This window comes from Rhincodon typus, chromosome 7 (assembly GCF_021869965.1).
Source record: "Rhincodon typus isolate 14 chromosome 7, sRhiTyp1.1, whole genome shotgun sequence".
NCBI classification, from domain to species: Eukaryota; Metazoa; Chordata; class Chondrichthyes; order Orectolobiformes; family Rhincodontidae; genus Rhincodon; species Rhincodon typus.
Window position 1 is genome coordinate 55581144 of NC_063338.1, and position 19058 is coordinate 55600201.

The following is a 19058-nucleotide window of genomic DNA, read 5'->3' on the forward strand; positions in this document are numbered from 1 at the left end:
GTGATTTAGCGGTTTGGATCAGAAATTGGCTAGCTGTAAGAAGACAGGGTGGTGGTTGATGGGAAATGTTCATCCTGGAGTTCAGTTACTAGTGGTGTACCTCAAGGATCTGTTTTGGGACCACTGCTGTTTGTCATTTTTATAAATGACCTGGATGAGGGCGTAGAAGGATGGGTTAGTAAATTTGCGGATGACACCAAAGTCGGTGGAGTTGTGGATAGTGCAGAAGGATGTTGTAGGTTACAGAGGGACATAGATAAGCTGCAGAGCTGGGCTGAGAGGTGGCAAATGGAGTTTAATGCGGAAAAGTGTGAGGTGATTCACTTTGGAAGGAGTAACAGGAATACAGAGTACTGGGCTAATGGTAAGATTCTTGGTAGTGTGGATGAGCAGAAAGATCTCGGTGTCCATGTGCATAGATCACTGAAAGTTGCCACCCAGGTTGATAGTGTTGTTAAGAAGGCGTACAGTATGTTAGGTTTTATTGGTAGAGGGATTGAGTTTCGGAGCCATGAGGTCATGTTGCAGCTGTACAAAACTCTGGTGCGGCCGCACTTGGAGTATTGCGTACAGTTCTGGTCACCGCATTATAGGAAGGATGTGGAAGCATTGGAAAGGGTGCAGAGGAGATTTACCAGGATGTTGCCTGGTATGGAGGGAAGGTCTTATGAGGAAAGGCTGAGGGTTTTGAGGCTGTTTTCGTTAGAGAGAAGAAGGTTAAGAGGTGACTTGATAGAGACATACAAGATGATCAGAGGATTAGATAGGGTGGACAGTGGGAGCCTTTTTCCTCGGATGGTGATGGCTAGCACGAGGGGACATAGCTTTAAATTGAGGGGTGATAGATATAGGACAGATGTCAGAGGTAGGTTCTTTACTCAGAGAGTAGTAAGGGCGTGGAATGCCCTGCCTGCAAAAATAGTAGACTCGCCCACTTTAAGGGCATTTAAATGGTCATTGGATAAACATATGGATGATAATGGAATAGTTTAGGTTAGATGGGCTTCAGATTGGTTTCACAGGTCGGCGCAACATCGAGGGCCGAAGGGCTTGTACTGCGTTGTAAGTTCTATGTTCTATGTTCTATGTTTCAAGTATATTTTTACATCTCAAACCCTCCATTCCTGACAACGTCTAGATAAATCTTTTCTGAACCCTCTCCTATAACAAGGTGACCGTGACTAATCCCTCCGCAGCCTCTGATTTGTCTTGCATCGTGTCTGACAAAGAATGGATCAACAAAAATGTTTCATAGTTAAATATTGAAAGGACGGAAGCCACTGTCTTCAATTCCTGCCACAAACTCTGTTCCCTCGCTACCTTACTCCTCTCCCTTGTCGCCATCTGAGGTATGGATCAGACCAGTTACAACATGGTGTCCAAGTGTCTTACCATAAACCCATCACCAAGAGAGCTGTTTCCACCTCTGTAACATTGCAGTTTTGACACTTGTCTCAGCTCGTCCACATCAATGCATTTGTTATCTCTAGATTGCTGCCCTAATGCTATTGCTGTTTGCCTTCGTATCTTGCACTTTATATAAACCGGAACTCAAAACGTTGTTGCCCAGAACCTCACTTGCACTATGTCTAGAAATGTCGGAGCAGGAGTAAACCACTTGATCCTTCTCATCTGTTCTATCTTTCAGTAAGTTCATGACTGATCTAGCTGTGGTCTCAGCTCTAGTTTCCTTTCTGCACTGTAACCTTTGACTCCCTTGTCTTTCAAAAATCTGTCTAACTCAGCCTTGAATAAACTTGAACACCTTGGTCCACTACTTACTGGGGAAGTAATGACTCTGAAAGAAAGAAAATATGTCTTCTGCCTTAAAAGGGAGACCGCTTATTTGAAACTATGTCCCTACTTTTAGTCTCCACCACAAAGAAAATGTCCTCCAGCTATCAACCCTATCCAGTCCCCTTAAGATGTATGTTTCAATATGATCGCTTCTCATTCTTCTAAATTCCAATGGATATCGGCTTAATCTGTTCAACCTTTCTTGATACAATAAGCCCTTCATCCCAGGAATGAGACAAGTGAACCTTCACTGAACAGCATCTAAAGCAATTGTTTATTTTTCAAACAATGAGACCAAAACTGTGGTCTCACCAATGGCCTGTCCAGCTGCAGTAAAACTTCCGTACTCTGATTTTTTTTTTGCTTTACAATAAATAACATTTCATTTGCCTTCCTACCACTTGCTGTACCTGCATGCTGACTTTCTGTGATTCATGTACAGGGAGCCTCAGATCCCTCTGCGCCATTGAGTCCTACAGTTATGTCCATTTAAATTTTATTTTGCCTTTCTCTTCTTCATATCAAAATGGACAAGTTCACGTTGACTCATGTTATTTTCCATCTGCCAAATTTTTGTCCACTTACATACACTGTCTGTATTACTTTGCAGACTTTCTACCTCCTCTTGACAATGTAATTTCACATCCCTGTTCATATCATTGCAAATTTAGTTACTGTACATTTGGTTTCCTCATCCAAATCCTTGATGTAGATCATAAATAGTTGAGGATCTAACACTGACCTCTGTGGCACCCTAGTAGTTACAGCTTATCCACTCGAAAATGCCTCATTAAGCCCTACTTTCTGGATCCTGTTGGTTAACCATCCTTTATCCATGCTAATATGTTACCCCCTATGCGATGTGCTCTTGTGAGCAACTGTTAATATGGTACCTTCTCAAATACCTTTTGGAAATACTAGACACCGCACCTATTGATTCTCCTCTACTCTGTGAATGTTACTTTGTTTACACAACACTAATAGCTTAATTACATGCTATTTCCCTTTCCCAAAGTCATTTTCTGGCTACCTGATCACATCAAGATTTTCTCTGTTGCAACCTCACTGATGGATTCTGGCATCTTTCCTATGACAGATGTTAGGATAACTGGCCTGTAGTTTTCTGCTTTGTGGCTCTCTCCTTTCTTGAATAAAAGTGTCACATTTGTCATTTTCCAATCTGCTGGTAACCCTCGAGAATCTAAAGTATTTTGGAAGGCTCAAGCCTATCTATCCAATATCTGCGTCCCACTTCTTTTCAGACCGTAGGATGTAGACTGTTCAGTTCCTGGGGATTTGTCAGCCTTTAGATCCAGTAGTTTTTCTAGCACCTTTTTTCTGATGATTGCTTTTCATGTCTTGATTTTCAAATCCTGTTCACTCATAACTCCTGTGTTCACTGACTTAAATTGATTTCTGATCTGCCAATGCCTTAATTTTGAAATTCTTATACTTGTTTTTGACTCCATGGTCTTTCAGCTCCCATCTTGTTAATCTCCTTTGGCCCTACAAGCCTCTGAGATTTCGCTGCTTTTCCATGTGCCTGTTGCACGTCTCTGGATTAAATTGTTGCCACTGTACTTTTGAAGTGCTGTCACTGTTGTAATGACAGAAACACGGCAAGCCCTTTGGCCCAGCAAGGTGCCAGAAACGGCAAATCTAGTGTGATGCAACAATCTCATTGTGATGTTGATGCAGGCAAAAATATTGACCAGAACACTGGGATGATAGTTCTTTGGACTGTTTTGAAAAGAAGAGTGCGACTGGACTCAAAATGTTAATGCAGTTTCTTCTTCACAGATCTGCCAAACCTGCCGAGTTTCTCTTGCACTTTATATTTTTATTTCAGGTCTCCAGCATCCGCAGTGCTTTGCTTGTATTATACTGGGGATAACTCCTGGACTCAAAAATAGATCCATGGGATCTTTTTGCATTCACCATGGAGGGCAGATGATGTTCTCAATTTGATGTCTCACCTGGAAGGTGGCACCTCTCAACAGTGCAGCACATCTTTCATACTGTACTGAAGTGCCAGCCTAGATTTGTGCACTCAGGTCCAAGGAGTAGGGCTTAAAAATACAAACTTCTATCCACTGAGTCATGTTTTTCAAGCAATTAATATTGAAGAGATTGAGGAAATTAATATAATAGGTGGAGGGAGCTGAGCATAACGATAAGCCGTTTACTCACTTTCCTTGAGGTGGTAACCTGGGATATTGGACATGAAACCTGATCATTGAAGGTGCTAACGGAAGCCAAGAGATAACTTTAGTTATGCTACATCTATCTAGAGGCTAGCCTCCTGCTAATTGTGTTGGAGGTGATGGATGAATGGGTTGGAGGTGCATTAGGGTTTAATCAATGCAGTCCACCTGATGTGAGCAGAATTAAAAGATCATCGAATCTTGCAGCATAGGAGGAGGCTATTTGCCACATTGTGTCTGTGCTGCCTCTTTGAAATATGTGTTCAATTTAGCCTTACACTCCAACTCTTTCCTAACCCTGCAAGTTAGTCTTTAAGTACAAGTCCAATATCTTTTAAAATTTTCAATGGAATCTAATTGCATCACCCTTTTTGTAAATTGTACGAGTGCATAATAACCCTAATATGAAAATCATTCTAATTTCCCCTCTACTACTTTTGCCAATCAGTTTTTAAATTATTTCCCATCTAGTTAATTATCCTCTTTCTAATTGAATTAGAAGGACTTGCAGATGGAGTGGTGAGAGATGGAACTTTATTTGCATAGAAACAACACTCTCCAGGTGAAAGAGACAGTAGAGTTTCGTGAAATAAGCAATGGGCATTGAGGGAAAGTAGTTGAGATAAGGTACAGATCAACAATGATCTAGTTAAATGGCCAAACAGACTCAAGGGGTTAAATGACCTGCAAATATTTCTACATACTGAACAGGTGGACAATGTGGAAGGATTTAGCACGGATTTCTTAGCAGCAATGATAACAGTGATAATGAAGAACAGTGCTTGAGGAAGGCAGACAAATTGATGTTGACAAGCATAGGAATGAAAATGTGGTTAGTGGTCATGAGGTAACGTGAGGATTGAAGAACGTAGTGCCAAGTTTCGCTGTCTATATGAGTGCTAAAGGATATACTGTAAGATTGAAGGAGCATAAGATCTGGGCAGGTAACTTCCATTCTGGGTACAGAGAGTTTGAGATTCTCACATTCTGAATACAAAGTAAGGCTGAAAGGAGATCTGAGAAACTAATGGAGCAAAAGATAATGATGTAGTACTAAATGATTTTAGCTACAGAGAGAACGATACAACATGATATTGTGCCAGTGTGCAACCACATTGAAACTTTTAGTCTTTTTATTAGATCCTGTAAAATTGTCTGTTAGATCAGAGAAATAATAGATTTTGGTGGATATGATATCTGTTTGGATTAGAGGTAGAGGCAACAATTATGAAAGATTAATTGTGATCAGAGATGGTAGGTCAGTGTATGGAGGTTGAGTGAATGTTGGTTAGACCACTGAAGAAAGGGACTTTTGCTTTTGATAAGTTAAAAGTGATGATAGAGAGGTAAGGCACGTGTGGCAGGGTATTGTGTATTAAAAAAAAATATTGTAAAGAATTGGTTGTATGGAATTTACTATTGGTAGGGCTGGAGAAACTCTCTTAATTGACTACTGTTATTAACCTTGAGCATGTGTCAAGGATTGATTTTTGAGGATAAGGTTGAGTGTGATGTGCAGGATGAGAAAATCAGTGGATCTGTTTCATGGGAGGGGTGGTTTAATTTAAATTCCACTGTGGATAAGCTGTTGGTGTAAAGGGTCAGGTGGAATAAGAAAATTGTGAAAGAGTGAGGATCAAGGTTTTATTTGTATTAGGAACATGGGAACTGGAGTAAGCCCATTGAGCCCCCCTAGCGTGCTCTGCCATTCAGTAAGGTCATGGCTAGTCTATGGCCTAACTCCATTTGCCTGCCTTGGGCCCATAACCCATGACACCCTTGCTCAGTAAAAATTTGTCTATCTCAGATTCAAATTTTAACAATGGAATTAACAATCGACTTCCATTTGAGGAAGAGAGTTCCAAACCTCCACTATTTGCGTGTAGCGGTGCTTTCTGACATCTCTCCTGAATGGCCTAGTCCTGATTCTTAGTCTGTGCCCTCTGGTTCTAGCATCTTTTGGCTATGAAAATAGTCTGAAAAACCGTGTCTTTCACTGTTAGTATCCTGAGGATCTTGAATAGATCACCCCTTGAACTTCTAAATTCTAGAGAATAAAGGCCTAATTTGTCTAATTTCTCCTCATAGCCCCTTAAAACCAGATATCATCCTTGTGAACCTGCATTGAACTCCCTCCAGGACCAAAATATCCTTCCTCGGTGTGGTGCTCACATCTGCTGTAAGTGGGGTATAACTCGGGTTTTGTATAACTTCAGCATAACTTCTACATCCTTGTACTTCAGCTCTTTACATATCAAGAGCAGCTTTCCATTAACCTTTTTGACTATTTTCTGCACCTATTACAGAGCTGTGCACCTGAGCCCCAAATCTCATTGGACATCCAGTTTATTAACTTTGTGCTTTCTAAAAATTACCCTGATCTATCCATTTTTGGTCCAAAAGGATAACCTCACACTTGTTTATATTAAAATCTATCTGCCACAGCTTTGACCGTTCGCTGAGTCTTTTAATATCCTGTCGTAATTTTATGCTGTCGGCAACATTGTCTGCAATACTGCCCAATTTTGAGTTGTCTGTAAATTTGGATATTTGACTTTTTATGCCTTTTTCCAAGTTGTTAATGAATATTGTGAATGACTGAGGCTCCAACCAATTTCCTATCCATGTCAGTAATTTGCCCTTAGTTCCACAGGCTTCCACCTTAGCTAACAGCCTCTTGTGTGGGCCTTTATTAAAAGCCTTCTGAAGTCAATAGAACAACATCATTTACTTACCTCTGTCACATCGTGAGAACTCTGTCAGGCATGCCTACCCTCCATGAATCCATGCTGACTCTCACTGATTAACAAACATTTTGAGGTGATCAGTTACCCTATCCTTGATTATAGACTCCAAGAATTTTCCACTGCGGACGTCAGGCTAACTGGTCTATAATTCCCTCGTTTCCCTGTTACCATCTTAAAGAACACAGTGACATGAGCAACTTTGCAATCTAAAGGTACAACTGCTGATACAGGTACCCCTGAAAGATTGTGGTTAGGGCATTGGCAATATGCTGTCCTACCTCCTTTAACACCTGGGCATGGAAACCATAAGGTTTTGCGGATTTGTCACTGTTCAGTTCCATTAATTTCTCTATTAATGATTTATTTAAGCTAATTTTAAGCTGATCCTTTTGTAAATTTCTTTGGGACTTTTGGCAAGCTACCTGCTGTGAATACTGAAGCAAAATAATTGTTCAGCATGTCTGCCATTTCCCAGCGGTCACTGACAATATCCCCACTGTCAGCCTTTGGTGGACCAATAATACTTGGTCCCACTGCTTTCCCTTTCTGTAACCATAACATCACCTCTTATTGTCTTCTGTGTTCCTTGCAAATTTTCTTTTATCATCCTTTTTAGCCGCTCTTATAAGCTGCTTTGTGGCCCCTTGTTGGTCTTGTTTTTGTCCCATTCTGTGGGATCAGTACTGTTCTTTGAATTATTTCAAGCCCTTCCTTTTAGTTTTCTGCTGTCCTTTGCTTCCTTTGATGTCCATGACTTATTTGTTTTGTGAGAGGGAACCTTTCCTTCTCATGGATACAAACTTCTTTCGAATGGCATTAAATACTTCTTTGAACACCCTCCACTGTTCCTCGGTTGTTTTACCTATTAGCAGCGCTTCCCAGGTTACTGTGGATAGTCTCTGCCTCATGCCATTAAAGTCTGCATTACTTAAATCCAAAATTCTAAAATCTGATCATTGTTTGTTTCTTACAAATTCTACATGAAACCTGATCGTGTTTTGATCATCATTTTACAAATACTCATGAACAACTGGGTCACTAATTATATTGGGCTCATTGCCCATTACTAAATCTAATACTGCTTGTCCCCTCGTCAAATCCAAGATGTTTTGCTGTCGGAAACTATCTCGGACATACACTAGAAATTCACAGCCTTTCTGGCAGGTGTTTGTCTCTCCCAGTCTATGTTAAGATAAAAATCCCTCATTAATACTACTGTGCCTTTGCTACATAGTTGCCCAATTTCAGTGTTTATACAATCTAGCACTTCTGAGCTGCTACCAGGTGGTCTATATGTGACACCTGTTATGGTTTTAGTTCCTCAGTTCCATCTATGAGGTCTTCACCAGGTATTTTCCCCTCATTACACCCTCCCTCACCATACAAGTGATTCTGTTTCTAATCAGTAATGCTACTCCATTCCCTCTGCCGTTTTCTCTATCCCTCCTATAAACCTTATAACCTGGAATGTTTAGTTCCCAGTCCTGACCACTCTGCAGCCATTGTTCCCAATTTGAATCTGTGTCTGCAACTTATTTTATTTGTTCCTTACACTCCTTTTGTATAAAGAACTCTAATTTTGGCTGTAACTTTATCTTGTCCTTCAGCATCTTTTGTTCCTACTATCTCTGATACAATTTTTATAGTCTTGCCTCGTTCATTAAACTGGCCCTGCTTGTTCATCCTATTGACCTGTACCTTATCTTCACATCCTGACCCGCTGCTCCGGTTCCAACCCCCTCATGCGTTACTTGTTTAAACTGTCCCAAGTGGCACTACCAAACCTCCCTGTAAGGATAGAGGAGTCAGCTCTATTTTACTCCATGGAAATGCACATTATTTTTGAATGTACCAGTAGGTTCATGAGATCAAGGAAGGGGATATGGGCCTTCTTGTCAGGAAGATGCATGGGAATTTAAGTCGTACCCACTCGGAGCATATTATGCATGGCAAATGACAAACACTTATGCGTGATCTGGCAAATAGAATGAAGTATGAAGCTTGTTTCAAGCTAAAACTCAGAACGTTTGCTAGCCTGTCAAGTAAGGTTGTGAGTTCCTTGCATTCTGAATCCAGTTAGGTAGTTTGGTGTTAGTGAAAAGCTGATGCAAGAATGGAAGAAGGAGGAATTTCTCCTGAAGGATGTGGCCAAGGCCATATGATCCATGAGAACAGTCCCTGATTTTGAGAAATTGTGTCAGACTGGGTCCTCAAAAATACTTATTCTGGTTCCATTGTCACAATATTTGGATGTAAAATTCATACGGAGGATGTATTCGTTAGTTTGCTTGCGTTTTGTGTTAATCAGGCACTGGGACTGGATACAGTGCATCCAAGGATGCTGAGGGAAGTGAGGTGTGGAAATTGAAGAAGCATCAGTTATTGTTTTGCCATTTTCCTTAGACTCAGATGGCGCCAGAGGACAGGACAATTGCAAATGTTATTGCATTCCAAATAAAGTATTAAAAAAAATCCCAGCAACTACAGGTCAGTCTAACTTAATTGGTGAGGAAACTTCTCAAAACATTAACTTGATACAAAATTAATAGTTACTTGCACAAATGTGCATAATTAAGGAAATCCAGCATGAATTTATAATGGGAAATGGTGTTTAACTAATTTGCTATATTTTTATTTAAGATGTAATAGGGGTAATGTTGACATGATGTGCGTGAACTTGCAAAAATGTGGCACAATGCTAACAGAATTTTTGCGTAAAGCTATATCTCATGGAATAAAAGGGGACAGTAGATATGAAGTTTGCCTAGTGGTGAAAAACCAAATCATAGTAAATGTGTATTTTCAGACTTCATATTGGAGTTTCCCAGGAGTCAGTGCTGGGAATTGTTTGACTTGTATTAATGACTAAGAATTTAGCATACAGGGCCAATGTTCGTGGATGAAATGAAACTTGGAAGCATTGTGAGTTGTGAGGAGGATCATGTAGAACTTTGAGAGGACATACACATGTTGGTGGAATGGATGGACAAATGACAGGTTCCAGGGTGCAATTATAATTGAAATGCAGCTACACTTGCTGTCTTGGTAAGGATGCTTGCAGTCAACTTCATTGACCTGTTTTTCAGAGATTAAAAATCTCAAAATCATTTCTAGACAAATTTGGAAAAAATGTAGTAAATTTAAAGGCAAAAAGCTTTTTATTTGACTAAGCGGTGAGGAAGAGAAACAAGTGATTAAAAGATAGTTAACATATTATACCGTACAATTATTTATACACATTTACAAACCTCAATGGTAACCTTCCAGTAATTGCCCACGTGCCAATCTCAAGTGTGAACCGAAACAGCAAGTACCTGTTACTTGGTTGTGGAGCCATGTGGTTTTGTTCCAAAATCAAGCCTATGATTGCAAACCTGCTGCAGTGTTCATAGGCGACAATGGCTGAACTTGCAGTCTTCGTCTATCCGGAAATGCTGCATCCAATTGTAATACCCTTGAATGCTTTGTTCAATGAAAACTAGAGGTAAAAATCTGGTATCTTTCTGATCTGTAACACAATACTGGTACAGTGGTCTGATGAGTTATTGATCAGCAAAGTGTTATGAAAATCTCTTCTCCAGGGCCACCCACGTATGTTTTTTATTTGCTTTGATCAAGCTGCCTACTCACTTTCCCAGAAACTACCTCTCTGGTTTCATGTGGCTAGTCACTATCTCTCACACCACAGTTTAAACTTGCATAAGTGATGTTGATCAGACAGCCTCTGCTCAGTGAAGAGAAAGGAAATGAAAAGATTTCATGCCTTATTGTATAATTTGCAGGCTTTCAGACAGTTGAAGGCTGTAAAGTTTAAATAGTTAATTGCAAAAATAGAACTTGCTTCCAGTTTAACAGATGATAAATATAATGACCAACGCAACATCTGGGAGTATGTGTCTGGCTGAAATCTCGTGGTGGGATTGAGGTGCTGAAAATTTAAGAAGGACAGAATTTGTCTTATTCAGGTGAGAGAGCTATCTGGTATATTTTCACTTTTCAAAAACATGTTTTGAATGTGGATTTGGAGAGAACAGCATTTAATTTTGACACTGTTGTTCTGGTAAATGTGATCTAATTGTCATGAGCTGAACTTTACAAATTGATTGAATTGTTATTTTAGGTTTCATTACCAGAAAATAGATCAAGCATCGGCTATGTAGAGTGGAACTGGAGATGAATTAGTTGTGTTAGTTTTAGCGTTTAAAGTACAGAACAAGATAATTCTGATTAGCTATAAACACTTTAGATTTTAACCAGGTTGCTTTTGCAGCAGATTAGAAAGGCAATGCATGATTACTTTTATAATTATGATGGTTACTGAGGCATATAATGTTCTAGCTCCACAATATTCCAAGCAACTAAGTCCCTTCCACTTAATTTTGTTGGTTTGTGTGTAGCAATTAGTCATAATGTGGTGTTTTTCACAGTCGATCTATATAAAAGCTTTGAGAGTCTCTATTACACTTCTGATCTCAAGTTTCAACATTTAAAAAATTAACAAAAAAAAAGTTTTCCCCTGACTGGAGTGAAAATTTACTTTTGTCACTTGGTACCCAACACAGAAATCTGATATAAGAATATATTTGGGTTTGTTCCCCATACTGAGTAACTGAGTAAGATCATTGAAGGGATAGACCAGGTTAACAACTCAAGCGATCTGTGGCTGAAATTCAGCTAGTTTTATGAGCAAGAACTGTAGCAATAAACAAAACTGTTTAAAATGTGTTCTGTTCTGTGATGAGATTTTACAATAAATAAGCCTCAGCAGAATTATCTACAGTGTGAATTAATGATCTTTACTCACTTGTGATGTCTCTTATTGATGATCCTGCCTGTCTTAGTTTTGTGTCATGTCTTGTTTATCCTGCAGCCTTGAATTCCAGAACCATATTATGATAAACAAGTCTGCACAATGGGATTTAGCCTCGATAAACTGGCAGCCATAAATTCTAAATACAGCATGACACCTTCAGCGTGGTGATAGACATCTAGATTACTGTGTGAACTGGCTTTGACAAACCAGCAGTTTTGAAATTCAAACACAAAGCACTCGCTCACAAATTATTTTGGGTTTATACATAGTGTGATCAATGTATAAAAAAGAAGTTTACCACAGAATTATCTACTTCTAATGTATTAAACACAAAATTCTGTATGAAGCTATTATCGAAGTTGTGGAGCAATACTTCAGGGATTGCTGTCCATGTAATTTTGTTTTGGCCACATCTAGCTATGTGTAGGAAGTTCTTAATAACTTTGATAATTGTGACTTTTAAGTTACTATTCCAACAATTTTACAAGTTTAGTAAAACGAATTTGCAGAGCATTTTGTCATGTATTGATGCAGTAATTCTATAAATTACAAATGATGTCTTAACTATGGAATTCCTTGAATGAAAGAGAAATGATTGTGTCACCTGTGAAATTTTTTTATACTTTATACAAATTGTAATAACTGGCCTTGAGGAATTTAGTTCACACCAAGTTGTTTTAAAAATTAATATTTTAGTCTTTCTGATTTTCAATTTTAGTGTTTGACTGGACACAATTTATTATCTACTTAGCATCCTAGCACAGCTCACTTATTCACATGACATTTTTGTAAACTTTTTGTGGGATGTAAACTGCATTTTATGGCCCTTCAAGGTTTAACTTCTTTGTCCGGATCCCACTCGTACCATTTTTCATGTTGTTTCCATTGTATGAATACTGAAAGTTATTAGACTTCAGAATCAAATGCTCACATTTTCTTGGATGGTTCTCTGGATCAAATAGAGAAGAAGGGCCTACACAGTTGTTTTGACCACAGTCATGCACAGGACCCACCAGAAAAAGGTGACATTTCAGAATGTTTGAAAATGCATTTTTCCACAGAGAGCACACAGGCTGCTTCTTTCTCCTGATGTGACAGCTGCCTAGAAACAAATAGAAAACATTTTGGCTGTAATACAGGCAACATAACCAGATGCATTAGATTAGCACATTATCTAACGAATTTTCAGTTTTAGTCCTTTGGTGATACTTTTGCTTTGGGGTGATATGTTCAAACCGCTTCACCCAGGTTGACACTAAATGAGGTGCTCAGAAATAATGAATTTCTGAGAGGTGCTGAGGTTTTCCAGCATATTTTAAAGAGTGGTGATATAGTTTAAGTCTGATGTGTTCAGTGTATTATTTGAAATACAGTAAATAAATTTCAATATGTGAGAGGTTCCCAATTTTCAGTGATTACTCAAAGTTATCTTTGGTCTCTTTGATGATGAGCCCACTTTCTTCTTTGCACACTAACACCCTCTATGTAATAGGCATGTACCTGTACCTCACAACCTTGACGTCTCTCCATGCTATTTCCGCCCCCCCCAAAACCACCGCCCCCTCTGCCACCTCAATTCCAGTTACTTGGGCATTGTGGACCCCACACTGTACTGATAAATGGGTTTGAATCCATAACTGTAGTTCCCCTTAATATACATTTCCTGTACTATTTCATTTTCTCTTTTATTTTGCATTGTGCTCACTGCATTTCTCAGACGGATTACATTCCATAGCTATTGGCTTTTATTTACTCTTTTTAATTAGCTGGCTGTCTCTAGATCTCTAACCTGTGGAATTATTTACATTGAGGGCTGGAATGGCTGCGTTGCTAAGTACATTAAAGGCTGAGATGGACTGATTATTAATTCGTATGGTTGTGGAGAAGAGGCAGGAAAATGGATTTGAGGATTATCAGATCAGTCATGACGTTGAACGATGCAGCAAACTCAATGAGCTGAATGGCCTACTTCTGCACCTAAATTTTGTGTTCTTATCATGACCATCTGAGTCATCGTCCTTCCTTTTAAAAATGGCCATTGTCCTTCCATACATTTGTTTAAAAAAAATCTTTGACTCCTTGCCTTTGAACTTAACTTCTCTATCTCTACCTTTCACGCTCTTTACATAGTCCATACTTATTTTGCCTCCCATTTGTGCTTTTTTCTATAATTCACTTGCTTGAATCTCTCCAATTAGATTTCCATATACACTATAGCAATAAACAGTCCTGACCAAAGTCCTTGTGACAGTGTGCAATATCATCCTACAGTATTTGACATAGTTGACCACTGTCTATGACTCCTATATTTTGGCTCCTTTGCTCAGCTTGGCAGAATTGCTGTGATTTTGTTCTACTCTTGCGTATTCAGTTGTGATAACTTCTGTGTTGGCTTCATTTTCCTGCCTCTACACAGTTATCTCTGGAGCCTGCAAAAATCTGTTGGTTTTGTTTGTTACTTCATTTTCATGCTACATCTTGAGGCTGTCATTTGCAACGTGTAGTCGACGCCCAGCACTATCTCTGCATTCTCTTTGTTGTCGGATCGCTTGCCAATATTTGGTCACAGTCACATTTTTCCCTAGTAAAAATAATGAAAATTCATAGTAAAAACTGAAGTTGTAAATTTGAGCCATTGCTAGATTCATATAAACTTTCTAACCATTCTGAACCTGACTTTGTAAGGTTGGCATTTCATTCACCCACAAGTTAAGCTCCTGATCTCGCATCCTGTCATGTTGCACAAGGTGTCTATTTCACCTTGTATAATGCTCATCTCCACATACCCCTTTGCTCATCAGCTAATGAAACTCATTCATATCATTGTAATCTCATGATTCACTACTCAAATACCTTTCAGATTGGTTTGTCATCTTTCACTCTATATAAATGTTAGATTATTAAAAATGTTGTTGCACATATATTATCTTACACTGGTCCTATTTGCCTATTAGTATTTGCTTATTGACTTATGTTGGCTGCTGGTTTACTACCGCTCAATTTAAAGTTATAGCACTCTTGTGTTTAAATCTCATTATGGCCTCACTCCTTCCTACCTCCGAAAGACAATTTAGTACCAGAACTTCACCAACATTTCCATTTCTCTGTTTCTGACCTTTTCATGTATTCTGTTGGGACTATATTCAGAGTTGAGAACATTTGGTGGGGTGGGGAGGGTGGGGGTTCTCACAGAATGCTCTCAAAAAACACAGGGAAGGTATTTCTGATGACTGGGGTGTCCATACCCAAGGGTCACAGTTTAAGGATATGGGATAGGCCATTTAGGATTGAGATGAGGAGAAACATCTTCACCTAGAAAGTGGTGAGCCTGTGGAATTCTCAGCCAGGTTGAGGCCAAAACATTGAAAGTTTTCAAGAAGGTGTTAGACACACTTCTTTGGGCTGAAAGTCTCAAAGGACATGAGGAGGAAGCATGAGCAAGGGACAGAGTTGCATGATCAGCCATGATTGTATTGAATGGTGAGGCAGACTTGAAGGGCTGAATGGCTTACTCCTCCTGGTTTCTGTGTTTTTCATTGGAAATTGTGACTTTCTGGTCTCTAGGTTTTACTCTCTGCTATTTCCTGCATATGCAACTCCCTATCTTGCTTCAAGACCTATTATAAATACAAATTCTGACTAAGCCTTTGATAATACAGGCCCAGGCGCTGCACGTTCCTTTTTTGCTTGACTATGCTTCTGAATTGTCACAATGTGTTTTGGAGGATTTTTATATTCAAGCTGCTTTGTGAAAACAAACTCTTTATCGTCCCAAAGCCGCCACCACTTACCTCCAAGCTTTGTGAGAACCTGTTCTGAGCTCGTTTTCCTTTAAATAGTCCTTTCTGACTGTGTTTTTGTTAAGCTTTGTTCCCCTTTTTGCTCAACCTTTGATGAACTCTGTCTAAGTATCCACCAAAACTCAAAGAAAACTATATGGAAAAGAAAAAGAAAACCCTTCTTAATCCCTTTTCCCTCTTCCTTCTCTCTTTTAGCCATTGCTGCCCTTTTCTGTCTCATCTCCCCAACAAATATAAGGTGTAGAATGCCACTGGGAAACACTATAACAAAAATATTGATACCACACTTATCATTTTTAGATTTAAACTGCACTGGCATCAAAAGTCATTGAGATCATTCTTGTCCTTTTTGTCTCAAAGAGTTTCAATGTTTATCCTTACAAGGTTTGAAAAGATTTCCTGAGCTGATTGATGAACCTTGGAGACCATTCATTGCTTTCACTTAAAAAATGATTTTTAATTCCCATAGTTATAGAATGAGAAATCACACATTTGGCCCATATTTTGATGTCACTGGTGAATATTGCACTCCACCAGTGTACAGTTTTCTTTGGCTTTTGCTTTGGAATTTGTAGTGGTTTGACATCCAAAACACTATGGCACCATTTGCAGTGGATCTGGCATGCTTGACAACAGAACATGTCATGCAGTATTTCCTGAAACAATTAGATTTTAAAAATCCTTAAAAGTCCTGTGGCATGTGGAGTCTGAACAAGGACACTTATTTCAGAATACTTAATTAAATATGTACATAAATCAACAGAGAGAGCAAAAGAAAAATAGGATTAAGATGATCTGAAAGAAAAATTGAAACAAAAATGTTTAAATCTTCCAACAAGCCTGAAGAAATAAGACTCCGCACTTTGAAGAGTTAAATTTCTGTACCAGGGAAGTTGTTTGGCAGTAAGTAAGACATCGCATCATTTTAAAAAATTATTCGCAGTTCTGATTTATTTCGTGGGCAAGTTTCCATCTTAACACACTTCAATAATAACAATAACATACAAATAATGCCTTAAACATAATAAAATATCCCAAATTGATTTGTAGGAACATTATAAAACAATAGGACACCGAAAACCTCAAATTGGCATTGGGTTATTAGACCAGGAGTCACTCTGAAAAGAGGAAAGTGAGATAGTGATATTCCAGAACTTTGCTCCTGGGAAAGGTTCATGTATTTGAATGTTGAGTTGCTTGCTGAGATAATGTTTAATAAAAGTAATGTAGGAGCAGGGTATGTTTATGACAGCTTTCCGATTTCCATGTTTAACTATGTTTGCCAAAGTTGCGATTCTTTACTTTTTAATAATAGAGTGCAGATAACATCATTTATGCTTGCTTCAAAATTCAGGGATGTATTCTGGGTTCCCCTTTGCTGCCCCTAGCTGCTTTAACATTCACTGCATGTCAGTATAGCTGGTTTGTATCAATCCTTGCAGATGGAAGTGGTTGCCCTGCCCCACTGATGAATTAGCATTTGAGACTGGGTGTGTAACGCATTCCATATCCATCTCAGTAATAGAAATTTTTAATGTTCAAGTAAATATAAAATAAATTTTAATAGCTTTCACAATGGTATGATTATATTTTGCCCTATGTTGAATACAGTCATTAAAAATTTTTCACAAAGGCTTGTGTTGTGACCATCCACTCAGAGCTGCAGGTGCTCAAAGCAGTTGCCAGTGCTCGTGTGGCTTAAAACAGTACTTAGTGCAATTAAACAGAGTTGTTTCTGCTCCATTTCAGTAAATAATAGATCTTCAACTTTAGCCACTACATCTCAGAATGTACTCTTGCCTTTTTAAAAAATGTGAAAATAAGATTTTTGTACATTTGAGAACCTTCAGGTCTGAAGAAGGGTCACTGGACCCGAAACATTAACTCTGCTTTCTCTCCACAGATAATGCCAGACCTGCTGAGTTTTTCCAATAATTTCTGATTTTTTTTTTGTATCTGAAAACCTATGTTTATATGTACTTAGTATCCACAAAACAATATTTCATTTTGTGTTTTTGTCTCATTATTGTGCCAGCTTTTTCACGCAAAATTCCTATTTCTATATTTATAATGGAAATTGCGTCAGTATTACTATCTTGCTGTGCTTGCAGTCTTTGACAATTGTTGATTTTGGAACCTCTCATCCTGTACTGTGGAGAAATTTCTCTATTGCAATCTACTTTGTATCCTGAATTGCTGTAAATTTTATTATTTAATGACAAATGATATACATTGATTTTATAGGGAAAGACTTCAACTTTAAAATGAGGATTGAATATTTAATTAAACATTTAAGTAGAGGGTACATGGGAAATATAAATTTTCTTTCTCCCTTTAATAATCTCAAATCTGAATGCAAGAAGAATTAGAGTTTTTCAAGATTTAGTTGTTATGGGATATTATAGCCATAGAAGGATATTATGGCTGTAGAATAAAGTGAAGTTATAAATGAAATCACTGACCTAAATGTTTGGGGCCGGGATGCTTTAAACAATTTGGAAGTGTTCAGTTGAGTGGGGTGAAGCAGATTTTAAGAATTTAGTGGCTTTTTCTGTATTTATAACCCTCGTTGACAGGTGCGGGACCACTTGTGCCTGGGGAGGGGAGTGGAAATCTCACAATTTCTCTGTTTGGAAATGGAATACAATAAGAGTTCTAGATATTTTTGCTTCATAGCTCCAAGTTTCTGCTGGTAGAACTGAGGAGCATTCCATATTCTAATCAGTGGGAGCAGAAATCTGAGGATTAGGTGGATGATTTGGCCTCTGAACAATAGTGGAGATTGAATGGGTGTTGTGGTCTGATCCCATAATTTCTGCTCGGTGTGTGGAATGTTTGAGGATAAAGAACCATTTGTGCTCCTGTCTGCTTAGGAGAGATCAACGTGTAACTTTTGCTAGTGGAGGTGATTTCTTAGAAATGAGGAAATAGTTGGCTCGACTTGTCGCTTGTATGGAATTGGTATCTGATACCTTTAGGTCTTCTACACCAAAGATACTGATGGACTGAAAGTGCAATGCTGTGAATGCTGGAAATCTGAAAAAGCAGATGATAGAAATACTCGCTAAGAAAAGAAAGTCAGAGAGGAATGGAGTTAACATTTCAGGTTGATGACCATTCATCAGAACTGAAGACTTCAGTGAACTCTTCTTGGTAGTTGAATTGAGTTTGGATGAAATTTTTGTTCACTTTTTGGCTTTAACTTAGCGTCTGGTGTGTGCTATGAAGGAATTCTTGCATATATTTGATTAGCAAATGAAAACTGATTTATGGGCACAAGTGTGGTTTGAGTACGGTTCTGCTCTATTTAATGGCAATCAGTGACAATCATGAATATTTTAAGAAAGGAATTGGATCTATTTGAGGCTATCATGTAGCATTACTTCAGGTCATAGTTTAAAAATAAGGGGTTACTCATTGAAGATGGAGATGAGGAAATTTTTTTTGAGGGATTTTTCACTTCCTTAAAAGATAGTGGAAAGACGTGGAATCTTTAAATATTTTTAAGGCAGAGAGGGGTAGATTTCTGATTGCCAAGGGGATGAAAGTTTATCAGGGATTTGCAGGAATGTAGAGTTGAGACTAAAATCACATTACCCATGATTTTATTTAACGGTGTGCTGAATGGTCTCCCCTTGATCCTTGCTCATGTGTCACATTGCTTATAGTTGGCCAGATAAACTTTCTATTAGCCGTA

The 19058-nt window shown here is 38.5% G+C and overlaps 1 protein-coding gene across 2 annotated transcripts in view; it reads left to right on the forward strand.

Moving 5' to 3' along the window:
* Nucleotides 1-6088: 6088 nt before the first annotated feature.
* Nucleotides 6089-19058, forward strand: part of psmd14 (proteasome 26S subunit, non-ATPase 14) — a 106236-nt gene continuing 93266 nt past the window's right edge. Inside the window, exon 1 of one of the 2 annotated variants that reach the window (XM_048598998.1) lies at nucleotides 6089-6180. The gene's annotated coding sequence lies outside the window, so the exon portion shown is untranslated. Of the gene's footprint in view, nucleotides 6181-10599; nucleotides 10714-19058 lie in introns of those variants that run through there. The other variant, XM_048598997.1, reaches the window with a different exon arrangement.